The 6,329-nt window shown below is 35.7% G+C and overlaps 1 protein-coding gene across 1 annotated transcript in view; it reads right to left on the bottom strand.

The window, feature by feature from the left end:
• Nucleotides 1-6,329, bottom strand: part of LOC108693885 (nascent polypeptide-associated complex subunit alpha, muscle-specific form-like) — a 119,249-nt gene that overhangs the window by 6,406 nt on the left and 106,514 nt on the right. The window lies entirely within an intron of this gene.

The following is a 6,329-nucleotide window of genomic DNA, read 5'->3' as shown; positions in this document are numbered from 1 at the left end:
TTTTTTTTTTTTCCTTTAATTTTTTTTTTTTTTTTTTTTTTTTAAGACAAAACGATCACAATTCTTTCTGTCAATAGCTCACGAAATAACGGAGGAGATTTATCTAGAGATTTATCGCTAAATTTATTGATCTACAAACAATGATTATTGCGTGAAAAACGACGTTAGGCGTTATTATATTCTTAGATCTCTCAAAGGAGTTATGGTAACTCAATCTCTTGAGTTAAATAACGTTTCGTTATTTTTTACTGCCATATGTGTCAAAATGTAAATCAATTCATTTCTTAGGCCAGTTTCAAAGTCCGGACTACTGTATGCATTTAGCATACATAGTATATAGTATGGACAGTTTGAAACAAATAAAAGAAGTACATCTGAGTCAAATTTAACACATTTTTTTTAGTTAAATTGTTTAATTCTATTTTTAAATTAAGGACATGTTGAATAGAAATAAAACGACCTACAGAAATGAAAAACGTCAAATTGGGTATAATTTGACATGAATTAACACAGCATGTTAATGAAAGATGAGAGACGAACTCGATGTATGACGCGGCAAGTGCCATATCATTTATATGCATAATTCTGTTATCGGCTCGGTAACGTAATATGTAGAGATAAAACTGAAGAAGTGCGCAGCGGAATAAAAGTATGAGCACATTCCGTCGACACACGCCGACGCTCAGAAATTCCTAGGATGTTTTGTCACGTTTCTACATAGATGAGATATATTTATTGCTACTGCAAACTATTTCATCTACAATATTTATTATTCCATCTACACAATCTACTGCGTGTGTTATGTGGGTTTGATTCTTAATCTTTAAATTGTTCGCTAAAGATAAAAACTATTTCTCGCACGCAAAGATCTAAGATAATGTGTAAATGTATATTTAAACGCCTAATAAATATTTATATGTATATATTAAAATAAATTTATAATAAAAATAATTCCATACAAGGCTTAATATGTACATGAGAATTTTATTTTTGTTGACTTATATGACTATTTCGTTCGACGGCTCGTTTATTTGACTGTCATCATTAGTCTTCGCTTGGCGTGTACCGACAAACACTCTCGATACCTTTCGGTTTGCGCAACTTAAGACAGCGAGAACAGTCGAGACAAAATCAATTCTTGAAACCCGAGAGGGAAACAGAAACCGGACGTGAGAAATGCGTCGTGCGCTTTATTGTCCCGCGTTCCGTATCGATCGCCGGCGTCGAGTCTCCTGTCGTAGATTTTCCTAAAGGATATATAAGCCTCTCCCGCCTAAAGAATTACAACGGAGTGGCACTTAAACGGCATTTGCTGCAACTTTTATGTTGGTTGTACTCGGGAATCACCAGTTTATTCTTCTTATAAAGAAAACTTCTGTAAGGAATCGTAAGAGGATATTTCCGATACATAATAAAAAGAGATGTAACTTGGCGTTCTCCTTCAATCTTCTTAATATAATGTCTTCACATTTTATGTTTGAGGATCAGCTATTCCATCTTCGGATATACTACGTGAAAATTTATCTACTGGCTAAACAAAAGAGTAAAAGAATAAGAGCATAAGAAAGTAAGAGAGTAAGACAGTGAAATAATCCAGTTTAAAATAAGTAAATAAATGTCCAGCAGTTAGAAGTTTATTTTGTCCCAATTCTACAATGAATTTCAGCTCGGTGGCAAAAGCGTTTTATTTTCTTGTCGAGAACATTTTGCGTTTATAAAAATGATGACAGACGACCCGAAAATCCGCTCCAATTTTCTGAACTGAGAGACCTGCTCCAAATTCCAATCAGAACTTTCCACTCAGAATTCTTCTACTTCTGTCCGAGTCTGCTGATATTTAAACACAATGTGTCACCGTCGAGGTGAAAGCGATAGATGCCGTAGATAGATGCTCACACCACAAGAATTTGGCCTAATATCAAAACGTAAAAATGTACGACAAAACTGGCGAATTGCCAAGATCGAGGGGCATTGTCCGCAGAGATGAGGAGGCAAGTACCGACGTAATGAACTTCCGGCAGCTTGGCGTCTTCTTATGAGAAAATCGATTGAGAAATTGTGAACCCGCTTCCCTATATACACAATACCGAGTTGCTGTTGGCCGACGTCCAATTCTAAGTAGGTTAACAGTGACTATGTATTGCGACGTTTCAAAAAAAATTGCATACCAATCATCGATCTCTCTGCAGCAAAAAGAACACTCGATTCTTTCTTAGCAAAGAAATTGAAAATTCGCGATCTACATTTCTGCAATTCCTTTTCCACTTTTTTATTTTGTACATACCAAGGAAAATTAAAGTATTAGATAAATATACATTGTATTAGGTATACAACTTTGCTTCCGCCGTTTTTTTCCGAAATTCGAGATTTTATTGTAAAAAACTGGTTATACATTTATGATTCAAAGTATTGACCATCGCTGGCCACTACTCTCTCCCATCTTTCGGGTAGCGTACGAAAAAACTGGTCGTCTTTTGAGGCTATCCACGAATCGATCCAATTTTTTACTTCTTCATAAGACCGGAAGTGCTGGTCAGCCAGGCCGTATGCCATTGATCGAAACAAGGGATAGTCAGAGAGAGCAACGTCTGGAGAATACGGCGGGTGGGGTAGGACTTCCCGTTTCCAAGTATGTCTTGACCACTTTCGCAACATGGGGTCGAGCATTGTCATGCTGCAAAATCACTTTATCGTGTCTCTCGTTGTATTGTGGCCATTTGTCTTTCAATGCTCGGCTCAAACGCATCAATTGCGTTCGATAGCGATCGCCTGTGATTGTTTCAATCGGTTTTAACAGGTCATAATACACTACGCCGAGCTGGTCCCACCAAATACAGAGCATGACCTTGGACGTCAAAATCACCGTTCTAGAAGCATTGAAACCAGTCACGACACGTTCTTTCACTAATAGCGGCCTCACCATAAGCATTTGAGAGCATTCGATGAGCCTCAGCCGCAGATTTTCTTCATATTGAAGCAAAAAATTAAAATCTCCCGCAAATGACGAGAATTTAACTGGCATTTTCAATCGAGAATAACTTTATGATGCAGACACAAATCGACTAATGTTTCTATGGGGTTATGTTGACAGATGCCCAAGTTTATTGTATGACGTCTATGATCTATTTATTTCGATCACCACTTATCGCTAAAGCCATCTATAGGAAGCAAAGTTGTACACCTAATAGATATAGATTGTAATGTTAGCAGAGTTTATTAAAGAATAAAACTGTTTAGCAAAAACTTAATGCACTGACAATGTACTTTAATAATAACTTCGTGAAATGAAATTTTCTATTTAAGGAACGCTACTAGGAAAAGCATTTCGTATTCAGAATATTCAATGAATAAAGAATTCTCAGAATATTCATTGTGTGAGCAAATAAAAAAAAACACAATACTTTCCCGATAATATTTTTGTTGATTCTGTATTGAGTGATGTTTTATTACAAGTATATTTCAATAGAGAGAGTGTAATCTGCAATGTTTTCAACAATTTGAAAGCTAGCCAAAGGAATCAAGTTACTCACGTACTCCGGGTATTTATCTTTCAATGTTGTTAAATGATGTAGTAATATGCAACAATTTCACCGGAAAATGTACCGTTTATAGCTGCTCCATTAATATTACACCAGTAAAGGCATTTCCGACAGCTGAAAGTAAGTTAATTTTACGCTAACCGGCGGCGGCTAAATTTTTAATCGTCCCGTAAAATACTGACGGTCGCGAATGAAAATATACCTCGCACAGTAAACGGGGATGAAACGATCAGACTCGAAAGAGTCGACAAAGTGTCATAACTTTTACATCTTCACGAGCACGTAGAGCATTAGAAATGCATTAGTTTTGCGGATAATCCATCTCAGGGACGACCGTCGTAACCGACGATGCGATCCTTCACAACAAACGTTCGCAAATCCTCAGAAATTAGCTTCCCGTTCTGTAGATACGCTTCATATATATTAAAAAAAAATCTTAATTTTTAAATCGTAATTAATAAAATATAATTTTTATATTTAATTTTACATTTAATTTTTTAGATATTAGAAACTTAAAAATAGTTAATAAACAAAATTGAAAGAGATAAATTTAGGGGAATTCCTTGTCAGAAACATTAATAACGTGTCGTGTTCATCCGACCGTGAATTATCCTACATGCCATTGCGTCCATGACAGCTGGTATTCGCCAGCACCAAAATCAATTTCCTGTTTGGGAAAAAAAATTAGCTAGAGCAGCGACTCGCTGAAATAATGATATTATATAACTGTCTCCAACATTCATATAATAATATTCTCCAGTGAATTATTATAAAAGCAATCAGATTTTTCAAAGTGTTAGTTGCTATAAGTGTTTAATGCCATGAAGATAATATCGTTCTCTTACTTACAAAAGTAATACAATTCAAAAAAATTAAATCTCTCAGAAAAGGAAAAAATTATTTTTCATCTTTAGAGAAAATTATTGACTGATCAAATAATATTGGTAAAGAATATATTCTTATGATAACTTTTTTAAATCACCAATTTTTGGTTCGTGACATTTTGACGATTTTGATGAGTTTAAGTTATTTTAATTTTGATGATTGATCGAATAATATTTATCCTCATTCATAGTAATAACTCGAAAAAATATTTTTTGAATTGTATTACTTTTGAAATAAGAAAGCGACATTATAATTCATTCAAATATTTGCTTCTAAGCTTTCATAAACGAGCTTCTAAACTGACAACGGTAAATTGCCATTATGTACAATTTTGAACTTATTATATTTTATGTCCCTTGGAACGGGGTTTGATGGCCGCAGGACGAAAACGGAACAGGCAACTGCCATCGATGTTCCGGAAATAATCTTGCGTATTTAACAAGCATGACTTAGACAATAGCTACGCTAATGATTCACAGGTGTTTCGCGAAGACTCATATCGACATGTTCCGCGAATGACATGTTCATCAGATATGCTCTGTATGCGGGCAAGACCGTGCATTGTCATCGTCTCTCTTAATACGCTGTGGAGAAGCGATAATGTATATCGCGCCTGAAAGATGTCGAGTTTCGCGATATATGCGAGCAAACAAACTAACGTTTGTTTTAACTTCGCTATTCTTTCACAGATATAAATTACGACATTTATCCGGTTCACCGGAGCATGTCCGCCAGCAATATCGCGCGTACCGGCAAACAACACAAATACGATCGGCGAGAGGGAGAGGACATGTTTCGATGTATGCGTCGAAAAACCCCAATAGTCATAGAGAAAAAGAGAGAAAGAGAAACAAAGAAAAAGCTAGAGTGGAGAGAAAGAGAGAAAATGTCTATTGTATATTCAGTCGTATCGTTCCGCATCGATATGAAACATATTTCGAAATGCTCGTCGTTCTACCGTGTGCACGACCGATTTCGTCACTGATTTAATGCGATTATAAGATAAATCGGCAATCAGTTCAACGATCCACTTATATGTTTGCTTCCCACTGAGTATCGTATAATGCTAGCACGGTACAACTGGGAAGCATTATGAAATACTAGACTAAAGTGGATACCGATAAATTTACGGAGAACACCCTGAAAATACCATTTAGAGAGCTAAGAGAGAATAAAAGACTCAAGATATCATGTATCACGATTAAATTTCATTTTAATTAACCTTCGCAATATCGATTTCCCTTGTTTTGTACTGAATATAGAATTTAATTTGGTTTCTCGCTTGACTTCGATTGACTTCGAACGAGGAGCGAGGTCGCAGCCGATTTCCTCCTGAAGGTTCTACGGCTCTTCTCGCGAGGCTTGGCACGCGACTCGAGCCGGTTAATAACCCACGTAGATAGAAATCTGACACGAAAGCCGACGCGAGAAGCTAGCTCGCAGTCGGCGTGTAAATGGCTCTTTAGATCGCGGCGAGCGTCTCGCGTGTTTCACGCTTCGCGGTGGCGAGAGAGGTCCGGACGTTAACCATCGGCATAGATTTACATGTGCATAGATTTACACGTCATATTCAGCGATGCGTTTAGATAATCCAAAATTATCTGGCTAAAGATAAGATTACACGTAAACACATCTTAAATAAGAAAAAGATAATTTCATTTTAATTTATCTAAATATAATAAATGATAAAATTGTAAATTTCATCTAGATAGTTATAGATAATTATAATATAATGATAGATAACAAATAGATAATTCTAAGATAATATTAGTTTTAAGCAAAACAATTTAGAATATAAAAACAATGTATCCATATTTTCATTTATAATATAAATCTTTATTTTTCTAAAAGCTTTTTCAAATGTTTCATCTAACAATTTCTATGTGGTACATATCTGCTATTCAG

This window comes from Atta colombica, unplaced genomic scaffold (genome assembly GCF_001594045.1).
Source record: "Atta colombica isolate Treedump-2 unplaced genomic scaffold, Acol1.0 scaffold110, whole genome shotgun sequence".
Classification (NCBI taxonomy): Eukaryota; Metazoa; Arthropoda; class Insecta; order Hymenoptera; family Formicidae; genus Atta; species Atta colombica.
Note: the sequence above shows the minus strand (reverse complement) of the source record. Positions and strands in the feature narration are given on the sequence as shown.